We start from the raw sequence: 14,477 nt of genomic DNA on the forward strand, positions 1-14,477 counted from the left end.
TCGTGGGTTTAGGCAATTATACCATGTGTGGATTTGGCACGGAGAAAGTGGAGAGTACAGTGGGGATCTTGATCGGAATGATGTGCGTGTTAGAAGCACTGAGATTCTGTGGACGAGGAATACGAGAATGATGAGTATATTGTTGATAATGGTGAGGATGGAGCCGATGAAGATCAGGCGGATGAGGTCGAGGATGAACAAGTGGATGAGATGTTGCAAGGTGTTGAAGGTGAAGTGTTTGAATTATTATCGGAGGCTTCCAAAAAGCCTTTGTATCCCGGGTGCAAAACATACTCCAAACTATCGGTCGTGCTAACACTTTTCAACATTAAGTCGAAGCATGGGTGGACGGACATCAGTTTTACTTCTTTGTTGACCGCATTAAGTGATATGTTTCCTGATGGGAATGAAATTCCTAAGTCTTATTATTACGCAAAGAAGCTCATGTGTCCCTTTTGTTTGGAGTATAAGAAGATACATGCATGTCCTAATAACTGTATTTTGTATCGAAATAAGTATGAAAAACTGCAGGAGTGTCCACGATGCAAGCGGTCGCGGTACAAGCGCATGAGTTGCAATCCTGGCACGGAGGGACCTCCTGCTAAGGTGTTGTGGTATCTTCCCATTATTCCAAGGTTTAAGCGTCTGTTCTCAATACCAAAAGACGCTAAAAACTTGAGGTGGCATGCAGAGGGAAGAAAGAAAAACAGAATGCTGAAGCATCCAGCTGACTCTCCACAGTGGAAGAACATTGATTTGAAGTTTGAGGAATTTGGTAATGAAGTCAGAAATTTAAGGCTTGGGTTGTGCACGGACGGGATGAATCCATTTGGCACTCTTAGTACCCAACACAGCACATGGCCGGTACTTTTAGTGATTTATAATTTGCCTCCTTGGCTGTGCATGAAACGTAAGTATGTAATGCTTTCATTGCTAATAACTGGTCCTAAGTAACCTGGAAACGACATAGATGTTTACCTTGTGCCGCTTATTGACGACTTGAGAAAGATGTGGGACGAAGGGGTTTCCGTTTTCGATGCTCATCAGAATGAGATGTTCACATTGCGTGCAGCCCTTATGTGGACCATGAATGACTTCCCTGCATATGGCAACTTGTGTGGGTACAATTTCAAAGGGAAAAAAGCATGCCCCATATGTATTGATGACACATCAAGCGTATACCTGACTCATTCTCACAAAGATGTCTACCTACGGACTCGAAGGTTCCTTAGGCGTGATCACCCGTACCGTAGGCAGAAAAAGGCATTCGATGGAACCGTGGAAGAGGATACTGCGCCTAGACCATTGAATGGTGCTGAGTTTAGTGCTCGGGTGAAAGGGATACGAACGGTGTTTGGAAAATCAGAAAAAACTGTGGTCTCAGTTGCTCTGTTTAAGAAAGAATCAATCTTTTGGAAGCTTCCGTACTGGAGAGAACATGACGTTAGGCATTGTCTTGATGTGATGCATATAGAGAAGAATGTGTGTGATGCTCTTTTGGGGACGCTTATGAATATCCCAGGCAAAACAAAGGACGGAAAGGGTGCACGGTTAGATTTGAAAGAGATGGGGATTCGTCCAGAATTGTGGCCTCAAGAAAAGGTTAGAAAGGGGAAGGAGCCGAGAATAGAAGATGAAAGTGTTTCGAAAAAAGGGAAGGAGAAGAGCAAGGGAAAGGAAAAGGCCAAAGATGCGTCAAAGAAGAAAGTTAAGGGTAAAGGGAAGGATGAAAAGAATTATTTACCCCCGGCTTGCTATACATTGTCAAGGGTAGAGAAACGTATGTTTTGTGCATGTTTGTACGTCATTAAGGTTCCATCAGGGTACTCATCTAACATGAAAAGATTTGTAACCTTAAATGGATAATTGAAGCTGACAAGTATGAAATCCCATGATTGTCACATTATGATGCAAGTATTCATACCGATTGCAATCCGTGGTATTCTACCGAAACACGTGCGGGAAGCGATTACAAGCCTTTGTTCGTTTTTCAATACAATTTGTAGTAAAGTTCTTGATCCTTGTACACTAGATGCTTTGCAAGCAGATGTGGTTGTGACTTTGTGCAAATTTGAGATGTATTTCCCACCCTCATTTTTTGACATAATGGTTCATCTGGTTCTTCATTTGGTGCGTGAGATTAAGTTGTGCGGTCCAGTGTTCATGAGGTGGTGCTACCCTTTTGAAAGACACATGGGTACATTACAAGATAAAGTACGGAACCGAGCTCACCTTGAAGGAACTATAATGCAAGGGACAGTGGGTGAGGAGATAGGTAACTTTGTGGCGGACTACATAGCCCTTGCTCAACCTATTGGTCTTCCTACTTCTCGACATGAAGGTAGAATTGATGGTCATGGCACAATTGGGTCGAAACGAATGTCACCAGACCGAGATCAGTTCTTACAAGCACACCTTTATGTGTTGCACCATGTTTCAGATGTGCACCCATATTTAGACAAGCACATGGCTTGTTTGCGTGCCGAATTTCCATCCAAAGGTGAAAGGGCACTTATGCAGTTGCATAATAAGAAATTTGTTGATTGGTTTCGTGAACGAGTAATGAGTGGATTGAATGATACTAATGTGACCTATACAGTACGGTGGCTTGCGTACGATCCTCGAGATGTTGTCCGTTCATTTGAGGGATATGACATCAATGGGTACACTTTTTGGACCGAGACTCGTGATTTGAAATCTTCCTCCACCCAAAACAGTGGTGTAACTCTTGTGGCATCGTCAAGGGAGTTTGCAAGTTTTAAGGATAAATCACCTGTCGATGCAGAGTTTTCATACTATGGTCGAATTCAAGAAATATGGGAGCTTGATTATTGTGACTTCACGGTTGCTCTTTTCAAGTGTAAGTGGGTTGATAATATCAGGCGTAACGTCAAACATGAGGACTTTCCTCTTGTAGATCTTGGCAACTTGAATGATAGTGCGGAACCATTTATCCTTGCATTTCAAGCTAAGCAAGTGTTCTACGTAACTGACCCAATGGATTCAAAATGGTCTATAGTGCTAGCTGGAAAAAGAAGAATCCTAGGCATTGGAGATGTTGAGGATGAGGAAGAATATGATGCGTTTGATGATTCAGCGCCTTTCACTGTTCCTAGACCTGTTGTACTAAATGACATAGACAACGAAGCAGGTTATATGCGATCAGACCACAACGAAGGAATTTCAGAATGAGGTAGTTTGATTAAAAGTTAGTAATATATGGTTTCATTGCAAATATAGTTATGAGAAACAAAAAAAGCTATTTCACAAGAAAGGTAGAAAATGGGCTGAATAGAAGTCATATGGGCCATGTTAGGGCCATTTTGTGTTAATATGCTCTTTTGATGTGATTTCTTTCCTTATACACATATAACTAGATAATTTTGACATTTTATGAGATAAATAAAGTTCATTTAATAAGAAATGTAGGAAATGGGCAAAGTAAGGTCATATAGGCCATATTCGGGCCATTTTGAGTAAAAAGCGTCATAAACCTTAATAAAATGCTCTCCTATACAATTTTAGGGCTTACACACATACAACTACCCAACATTGACATGTTATGAGAAAGAAATAGTTCATTTGATAAGTAATGTAGAAAATGGGCTACATAGAAGTCATATAAGCCCTATTTGGGCCATGTTGAGTAAAATGCGTTGTTAAACTTCTTGAAATGCTATATTGATGTGATTTATAGCCTTAGAAACCTAATATTATCCAACAATGACATGTTATGAAAAACAAAAAGGCTATTTCACAAGAAAGGTAGAAAATGGGCTGAATAGAAGTCATATGGGCCATATTAGGGCCATTTTGTGTTAATATGCTCTTTTGATGTGATTTCTTTCCTTATACACATATAACTAGATAATATTGACATTTTATGAGATAAATAAAGTTCATTTAATAAGAAATATAGGAAATGGGCAAAGTAAGGTCATATAGGCCATATTCGGGCCATTTTGAGTAAAAAGCGTCATAAACCTTAATAAAATGCTCTCCTATACAATTTTAGGGCTTACACACATACAAATACCCAACATTGACATGTTATGAGAAAGAAATAGTTCATTTGATAAGTAATGTAGAAAATGGGCTACATAGAAGTCATATAAGCCCTATTTGGGCCATGTTGAGTAAAATGCGTTGTTAAACTTCTTGAAATGCTATATTGATGTGATTTCTAGCCTTAGACACCTAATATTATCCAACAATGACATGTTATGAGAAAAAAAAGGCTATTTCACAAGAAAGGTAGAAAATGGGCTGAATAGAAGTCATATGGGCCATATTAGGGCCATTTTGTGTTAATATGCTCTTTTGATGTGATTTCTTTCCTTATACGCATATAACTAGATAATATTGACATGTTATGAGATAAATAAAGTTCATTTAATAAGAAATGTAGGAAATGGGCAAAGTAAGGTCATATAGGCCATATTCGGGCCATTTTGAGTAAAAAGCGTCATAAACCTAAATAAAATGCTCTCTTATAACTAGATAATCAAGGAGCTTAATGAAGTTCGTGATATGTTGGCGTCTTTTATCACCTTCAACATGTAAATGGCATTGTAATTGTAAATTATTTATGTTAACTTTTGAACTATATAACTTATTATTCATTATATATGTACTTACTATTATTTGTATATGTAAGCAACTTTTTTTTTTTTTTGCATTGCGTTTGGTAATATTTATATCTATATATATAATTGAATTCTTGTTTCTAATATTATTTTTGTATCTAGCTTATTGTAATAATTAATAATATTATTATTATTAGTTATTATAATAATAAAATTATTAATTATTATATTTAATATAATTGCTGGAATTACAGGTTATTATTATTGAAGGTTTTTTTTTTTAAATATTATTGCACGATGGAAAAAAAAAACGAAAAAAAAAAATTGGTTAATAGGCACCGGTTAGGCAGCAACCGGTGCCTAAACTATCTACCACCAAAAAAAATGGCGGGAGAGCAGTTTTAGGCATTGGTTAACCGGTGCCTATTTCACCCTATGGCACCGGTTTTGAACCGGTGCCAAAAACCATATTTTTGGGACCCCTCACATAGGCAGCGGTTCAAACCGGTGCCTTAGACCGGGTTTGAACCGCTGCCAATTGCCTTTTTTCACCTAGTGTTAATTGATATTATGATATAGAAAACATGCTTAAATTGTTATTATGATATATCTAGTATCATGTCTAAGGTAACTTTAATATCAAGTATGATTAAAAGTATGATGCTTCCTACGTTATTTAAAATATTTATGAATGTTAGTATCATGTTAGGGTTAAAGCTTTGTTTTTTATTGTTTAGTGACATGCTAGGGTTTGTTATTAATCTTGTTATTATCATGCCTAGGATCTTGCTATTATTATGCTTTAACATGATTATTATGATTATGATTATAATTATTATTATGATGATTATTAATAATTATTTATTGATTATTATGTTGCTTGATATTTTATTGTTATTGCTTGATCACGCCTTTTATCCATGTTTAAAGGGAATTTGTACTTGTAATCACGCTTAATAAGATAATTAATAATCTTGTTAGGGTTAATTTGATTATAATTCAAGTGATCGCCAATAATAGATTTATTTGTGCATTAATATTCAACCAACATAGATAAACAGGTTTAGGGTTAATCCTATTGATTGCATGTTAGTCAGAAAGCGCACATGAATACGATCAGAATAAAGTAGAGGCCTATTATTAGGGCAGGTTCAATCTCTTTTAGGTTGGATTTGTACCTTCATCCCCGAACCCTATTTGGTTCAAGACCTTATGGAGTTTACGATCTCTTGGATCGTAAAGGGGTGTAACCTTCACCTCGTGAACGGTTTACAAGTTCCTAAAAAAACTTGTTGGCGACTCTTTTGTTCTATCTTCTTTCCCTTTGGACGTCACTGTACTTTAGTGTATGATCACAGTGGGGTTCAAGCCAGGGGATTAACGCTTGAAATATTCCCTACACCGGGTCACACCCCCGGGGCAGTTAACCTTTTTTCTCTTTTGCAGGCCTAGCTCTCGGATAGCAAGGCATAGCGGAGGGAAATTCGGACATACATTGGACATAATTTTAGGACATCTTGATTACCCTAACATCGAGGAGTATTCTGTTTTCAGAAACAACCCTTATACGTCATGCACAATGCTTCAAAAAAAAAAAAAATTAATAATAATAATAAATAAATAAATGTCATGCATTATTTCATTTAAAAAAAAAAATGTCATGCTACAAGTCTACAACGAACTATGAGATCGAGGGACAGTAAATTGCAACTATTTACATTAATAATTACAGTTGGTAATTAATTCCAATCTGACCGTTGAGGTTGAAATGGATGTAGATAAAAGAAAAGTGAAAAAAAAAAAAAGTTAAAATGCGCTTCTCGGTAATTTTGTCTTGTAGCAGTCTTAATAATAGAATGTTATTGTTAATTTAACAACAGTAATTAAATTGCGGGGATAGCTCAGTTGGGAGAGCGTCAGACTGAAGATCTGAAGGTCGCGTGTTCGATCCACGCTCACCGCATTTTGTCACCCAATTTCGTTATTTTTTAACAAAATAAACTATGATATCCAACACATTACTAAAATTCATCAAAAAATTTTATTTTCAAACTATGACTGTTAACAATTAATTAATCATTAAACTATCTAAATTCTAAATCTATTGTTGGTATGCATACACATTTAGGAGAATAGGATTATAGGAGATTATATTGATCTTAAAGGTGTAGTGGTTGTACAATTTTAAACTTGTCTTTTTAGTTTGTGGGATGTACACCCTTTATACTTTATAAATTTTATCCAAAGTTGCATAAAAATAGTAGTAGTGTAGTTAGAGAAGGAACTCAATCTGTGGTTGTAATACTTGGATGTGTCGTGCACATGATACTAATTTTTTTTTTCAACAATCACTAATCAAAATAGTCAAAGTTTGATGAATAAGGGATCAAGGAGTAATAAGGGTAAAATTGATTGAAACTTCAATATTTTAAGAGGGCATGACATCCGACAAGTGCTATACAAATTATCTTGTTTAAAAATATTTTCTTGACTCTTTGGATACTCTTGCTCTCGTTCTTTCTTCTCATCCTACCCCTAGGAGTATATGTATCTCTTAGTCGCCCCCTCCCCCTGGTGTCATTAAAATAAGTTTTGATAGTTCTGTTCGGGATGGTTAAGGGGTTGTAGGCATTGTTCTAAGAGATCATTTAGAAAATAATGTTTGTAGTCGTTCTTTTAATATTGGTCGTATGAGTACTCCTCTTATTGGAGAAGCTACGACCTTTGATACAAGAGGTGTTGCCAATACCTAATCTGATATTCGATTTGAAAATAAGGTACTTGATCCGAAATCTTACAATCAGATTCAAGTATAAGCATCATTAGACCAAAAAAAAAAAAAAAAAAAAGTTGGCCAACAATGATTCAATAGATATTTTCTTCCTACTTAAAATTTTCACATAAATCTAAACATTTATTTCTTCTCCAAGGCTTAGCCTCTCAAAAACTAGAACGTTGAAAGTGTTTACCTCACATTATATAGTTCAAGCCTCAAGTAAATTATAAGTGTTTGTTTGATTAATGTAGTTGAGGTCAAGTGATAGTATTGGTAATTGATGTAAATTTTAATATTGATCCAAAATTTTGGTTACATGGACATATTACTACCTCCGTTACAGGTTATGTGCAATGATTAGACATTTTCCCTCTCTGCTTTATGTCAAATCGTTGCACATAACCTGTAACGGAGGTAGTATTTGGTTTAATACATGGGTATCTTTTTTAGTGTCATTAATTGTTAGATACTCAATGTGATACGGAGTAATGCTATTAAGTTCAAATACCCAACACAAGCTCACCACTTGATTTAGGCGTGTAATAGCTACAAAGTATATTGGTACAATTGAGAGTGTTAATTCCGATCATCAATTGACGACTTGAGACAGTTAGTCCGATTGAGCTTGGTCATTTCAGATTTGAGTTATACAGATAAACTTCTAGATTAGATAATATCATTTTTTGACGCCTTTGAGTAAAACGTTGGTGAAAGCTACCAGTGACCTACATAAAGGTCAAATGATTATTGTCATTTCTTTCCCTTAGCTACAAATTGAAAGCAACAATTTTTTAGATTAACAACGTTTAAGTATCACCAATTCCAAATGTATTTGATACAAAATACAATTTTGTAGATTACACAACATTAAACAACTTGATTCACTACCAATAATCAACAAAAAATAATTAAACTCAAAACAAATTAACAAAGGGAAATCTATTCATTTCTTCATTACACAAGTTTACAACAACAATTCAATATTCAATTACAAGCTAAAAAAGATCTAAATATATGATTTTCACAAAACCATTCACAAAGAATATATATATATATATAAAAGAAATACATGATAGAATATGAATATATGATGGGAGTACACAAGAAGTATCACACAAAGCATAGTAGGCAAAATTACTAAACTCAAACATGAGAATCAGGTTGCTTGTAGTAGGGAGGAGGGGCAGGGGAATTAGGAAACGATCCGGGGGGCGGTGCCGGAGCTCTGTTGAGCCTTTTGGTTTTGATGGACAAATTGACAAACTCGACTAATGAATGTTTTGAGTCTTTGGTGAATAAAGGATTCAAGCAAAGTTCGTTCCGGAGTAGGAACTTGGATGCGGAGTAGCATTCTTTAAAAAGCCTCGTGCAAATCTCACGTTCTAGTTTTAATTGTGAGCACTCAATAATATAAAGTCGGAAAGGAACTCAATGACTTATGTTAAAGACTACTGGAATAAAAGTTAGTTTTAAAAGATAATTTCTTAAAGAAAAGATAATTTGTAAAAGTTTTAATAAAGATAATTATCGAAGATAATTATCTAGTTGTTTTAATAAATAATAAATTTATCTTTTCAAATAAAATCTTTTTAAACAAACTTTTGATAATCTTTTAAATAAAATATTTGATAAAGTTAGCAAGTGGTTTTTCTGTGAGAAAATCTTTTATACGGCTAATGGTTATCAAGTTGTTAGGATAGTGGTTTAATTAGATAAGGCTAGGAAACCTCTTCATGATCACAATCTGTCAAGATAACTCCACAAGTTGTTAGTGGGTTGTTGACATGTGGACGTGATTATGGTGGAGGTTAATGACTAAGCCTTCTCTATAAATACTCGTGCAAACTATCTCAGAAAAACATAACTCTTGAGCATAAAAATTCCAGTAGCCATCTAATAACATAAAGAGAGTTATTTTCCTTCATATATTCTTGAGTGCAATAGGTATTTGTAATCACAGATTGTATTCAAGTACTTAGGGGTTGGGATTGTGAGTTTGTAAAGTGAGGTCAAGGAAGCTTCGTTGCTGAAGGCTTCTGTGAGAGTTGGGAACAAGTTCCTAGTTTGTGGAACTTGTTAACGGGTTTGAATCTTCACTTGTAAAGAGTTTGATTACTTAGTGGAAATTTAGAAAAGCCTATATCTTCTCTCGTCACTATTTCATTTAGTTAAATTCCGCAAAAAGTTTTTAGATTTCACCTCAAATACAATTCACCCCCCCTCTTGTATTAGCCAGTTAGACTTTCAGTTGGTATCAGAGCGGGAACTCAGAGCACGCAGGCAACCCTGTTGAGTAAGTTCCTGGGAAAATGGCTTACACAGAGGAAAAGGAATTCGGGAGTACATCCATTCAAAGGCCTCCATACTTCAACGGCAAATATTATCCTTATTGGAAGGATAAGATGGAAATCTTCATCCAAGCAGAGAATTATCAGGTATGGCGGATTTTACAAGTAGGAGATTACGAAATTACGAAAACAAATGCTAATAATGAGGTAATCCCTAAACCTATGGATGAGTATGAAAAAACTGATTTTGAAAAACTTGAAATGAATGCTACTGCCAAAAAATTTTTAATTTGGGGACTTGGACCCGATGAACATACTCGTGTCAAAGGGTGCAAGTCCGCAAAGGAAATTTGGGATCTTCTGGAAGTTACACATGAAGGAACGTCAGATGTTAAACGTTCCAAAATAGACATTCTTTTGTCTCAGTATGAGCGCTTTGAAATGGGAAACAAAGAATCCATTAAAGACATGTTTACTCGATTTAAAAGTATTACTAACGAACTAACGTGTCTTGGCAAGATAATTCCTATAGATGAGCAGGTCAGAAAAGTCTTAAGAAGTCTTCCAGACAATGACAGATGGAGAGCAAAGGTTGCAGCGGTGCAGGAATCAAAAGACTTCACCAAGTTCAATCTGGAACAACTTGCGGGTTCCCTCATTACTCACGAGATCCAGTCGAACAATCGGACTCAGGAGACTGTCAAAAGTCAAGGGCTAGCATTAAGAGCTAATGAAGAATCCGAAGAGAAGTCTGACATCGATGAAGAAGAAGCTGCAATGTTGGTGAGAAGGCTGAAAAAATTCTACCGTAACAACAAGTTTTTAGACAAGAAGAAAGGATACAGTAAAAGAAATCAGGAACCCAAAGCCAAGTCTTCTTGTCACAAATGTGGAAGCACCAACCACTTCATCAAAGAGTGTCCATTATGGGAATCTGAGAAAGGCAAGGGAAAAGAAGCTGATCAAAGCAGAAATTCCAAGCCTAACTTTTCTAAAACAAATTTCAGGAAAGCAATGATTTCCACGTGGGGAGAATCAAGTTCCGAAGAAGAGGAACAGGAACACACAGACGATGAAGTAGCCAATCTCTGTCTAATGGCAAAGCATGATGATGAGGTAGTCATTCAACCTAGTTATTTGAAATCTCTCTCAAAGGATAAATTAATCTCTTTATTGTTAGAAACCTTAGATGAATATAAAGAATTATGTGCAAAACTAAGGCAAGCCGAAAAGGCAACTGGAATTTGTAGAGATCATGTTAAGTATCTGAATAGCTTAAGAAATGATGTTCAAGGCAGATTCTTTGAATTGTTAGATAAAAATATTATGCTAAAAGAATCCCTTGAAAGAGTCAAGAGTGAGAATATCATGCTGAATATTGAATTGACTCAATATAAAATGTTGTGTACTAACATTGATTCTTGCAGGTCTACTGAAGTTCCTTTAATCATGTTTAATAATGAACTAGAGCATGTTAAGAAAGAGATAAAGGAAACCAATGATAAAAATGAGAAACTAGAAAAGGACCTAGAAATTGCAAGAAAAAGTAAAAATACAGCAAGCACGGGTGTTCCCAAGTGGGTAAAGGAAGCTCAGACAAAAAGAACAGAAGGTCTAGGCTATGTTCATAAGAAGAAGTCCACTGGAAAGAAAAAGAAATATGTGAACTTACCTAGTGAGACCGTTTGTTCTTTTTGTGGTAAAAAGGAACATCGCAGTGAAGAATGTACTAAGAAAGCAAATCTGTACAATAAGAATGTGAACTATGTTTGGCAGAAGAAATCTGATTTAAATGTGTCAACACAGGAACCCATGAATGAAAGGGTTCCTGCTACTAACCCTTAATTTCTTTTGCAGGTCGCAGTGAGGGGGAACAACCAGTGGTACCTCGATAGCGGTTGTTCTAAGCACATGACAGGAGATGAATCCAGATTTCTCTCACTGACGGCCTATACAGGGGGAACAGTGACCTTTGGAGACAATAAGAAAGGCAACATTGTTGCTGTTGGCAAAGTAGGAAGGTCAAGTTCCCATGCAATTGACAATGTATTTTTTCGAGGGTTTGAAGCATAATCTACTCAGTATATCTCAGCTTTGTGATAAAGGAAACTCTGTAAGCTTTTCTTCTGAAAAATGCAAAATCATCAACAATAACACTGGAAAAATCGTTTTGGAAGGAACTCGTAAAGGGAACACGTATACCGTGGATCTTAACAAAGTTCCAAAATACAATCTATCTTGTTTAAGTGTTATTGAGGATGATCCACTTCTATGGCATAGACGTTTTGGACATGTTAGTCTTTCATTGCTTGACAAATTAAGGTCAAAGGACTTGGTAATCGGATTACCTTCTATCAAATTCCTAAATGACAAAATTTGTGAAGCTTGCATCAAAGGAAAGCATGTTCGATCATCATTTAAATCAAAGAAAATGGTAAGCACCACAAAACCATTGGAACTCATTCATATGGATTTGTGTGGCCCCGTTAGAATTCAAAGTAGAAGTGGAAAAATATATGTCTTAGTTCTTGTGGATGATTATTCTAGATTTACATGGGTCATATTCTTACATAGTAAAGATGAAACTTTTGATATGTTTATGACTTTCTTGAAAAAGGGCTTAATTAAGCTAGATTTTATTTCTACTGAATTTCAAATTGCTGACATTTTAACTAAGCCTTTAAGCAGAGACAAGTTTGAAAAGATGCGTGTGGAATTGGGGATGCTACGGCTAAAGTGATTTTTGTTTGGAACCCCTAAGGTAAAATCGGATGTAACTAACGATGCTATGCTCAATCTTGTGTGCATAACACAGCTGAAATTACCCAGGGGAAAGATTTGTGAAGTATTGAAAAGTCACGTATACATACTCTTAATATGTTAAAAATATTGAGCCATGTTGTTTCAAGTTCCCTTTTCATCATTCTTTACTCTCTGTATCATGATCACGTAAATTATCATCATAATTTACAATCAATTTGCTCTTATTTATCTTTTTCATTTTTTATCTGTTTTTCTTCTTGTTATTTTCTTTCTTATCTTTTATTTCTATCTTATTTTTTATTCTTATCTTTTTCCTTCCTTATTTTTTCATGATCAATTTTTCTATTCCTCATAACATTCAAAAATACAAAAAGATTTTTTTTTTTTTTTTTCACGTAAGATAAGGAGCTAACATATTCACTACTCCTTAACTTCCGTATTTTTATCTATCTTATTATTGTGATACGTTTGAAAGATGCAATTATTACATCCTATTAAACCCATACTACCCCTAAAACTACCCTACTACCTTACCATACAAACCGTCACTTTTTCTCACCCTTCCCAATTAAATTTTTTTCTTTAACACTCCACCTTCACCCATCAAATCAATTAAACTCCCCATAAACTTCCATAACCGGCCTCACTCTCTCTCCTCCCTATTCGCACTATTCATCTTCTCCTTCCTTTCAATTCATCCTCATAACCATGAAAACCAACCTAACCTCAACCCCGAAACAACCAAAAACCCGGAAGCCTTCCTCTGTTGGCGGCTCCCCTGAACCAGTCCCACTTGCCGTTGTTCACCCTCAAGCTTCGACAAAGAGAAAGGCTACAACCGTGAAAGGAGGTGACAGAAAGAGGCAAAGCTCTCAAAAGTCTCCATCTTGGAATTACACTCACGGTTATCACATCAATTATGACTGGTGTACGGCAAGTAAGTTCTCCGAATTCATCTCCTTAATTGATTATCAAGAATGGGTGCATTTGTTCCAAAATTGTTCTCACTATCCAATTTACCCTAAGCTTTTGTTTGAATTCAAAAATACTTTCAAACACAACAATGGTGTTTGCACGGCTACGGTCAAAGATACTCACATTCATTTTGATATTGCATATTTAGGGAACTTGTTTCAAGTCCCCACCTCTGGCTATAGTTCATACCTAAAACACAAGCAAATTGTGCAAATTGGGCATTATGATGAGAATAGGGTTATTAAATTTATCGGTGGAAACCCGAAAAGCAAGACTTCGCATCATAACATACTCACCCCTCTTCACAAATTATTGTTCAATTTCACATGGAGAGGCATTGTTCCTCGTTTGCAAAAACGTAGCACAGTATCCCTACTAGATGCAACCATCATCTTTTGTCTTGCTCGGAAAATAAAAATAAACTTTCCAAAGTTGATGATTGAACATTTGGCTTTCTATGCAAATAAATCTACTATTCCATATGGATCTCTCCTCACTGTGTTGTTTAAGTCTTTTGGGATTGATGTTGAAAGTGAGTCACCCACTTATATTAAACCTGAGAACATTCTCTCGGAGCAATCTTTGCTTCGCCTGAGCCTTAAACTTGAGAGTGGGACACTTACTTTCTTGACGAGAGGAAGTGAGGAGAAAAATCGTGGAAAAGGGAAAACACAGGTTGTAGAGGGAGATACAAGTGAGTCAGAAGAGGAGGAAAGTGAGTCTGAAAAAGAGGAAAATAAAGAAAAAGGAGAGGAAGAAAAAGGAGAGGAAGCAATTTCTGAGGGGGAACCTCAGGAGGCAGTTTCTGTGGAAGAAGAGGAGACTCAGAGTGAGGGGGAATCTAGCTCAGAAAGTGAGAGTCTCGACCTCCCTTATACAGGAGGACTAAGGCGGAGTAAGAGGAAAATTGTCAAACCTGCTACTTCTACTCTAAAGCCTGTGATCATTGAAGACATTAGCTCTTCTGATCACTCAGACCCTGATTTCACCCCTACACAAGTTCCTTTTGCCTCCGAGCCATCTCCTGTTCCTGCCTCTCCCACAAACCAAGCTAAACCCTCTTCCCCTCCTGTTTCACCAAAACAGACT

The 14,477-nt window shown here is 36.1% G+C and overlaps 1 non-coding gene across 1 annotated transcript; it reads left to right on the forward strand.

The window, feature by feature from the left end:
* Positions 1 to 6,476: 6,476 nt before the first annotated feature.
* Positions 6,477 to 6,549, forward strand: TRNAF-GAA. The gene has a single exon. It is a non-coding gene; the product is annotated as a tRNA-Phe (tRNA).
* Positions 6,550 to 14,477: the final 7,928 nt, after the last annotated feature.

This window comes from Chenopodium quinoa, unplaced genomic scaffold, assembly GCF_001683475.1.
Source record: "Chenopodium quinoa cultivar QQ74 unplaced genomic scaffold, ASM168347v1, whole genome shotgun sequence".
Lineage (NCBI taxonomy): Eukaryota > Viridiplantae > Streptophyta > Magnoliopsida > Caryophyllales > Amaranthaceae > Chenopodium > Chenopodium quinoa.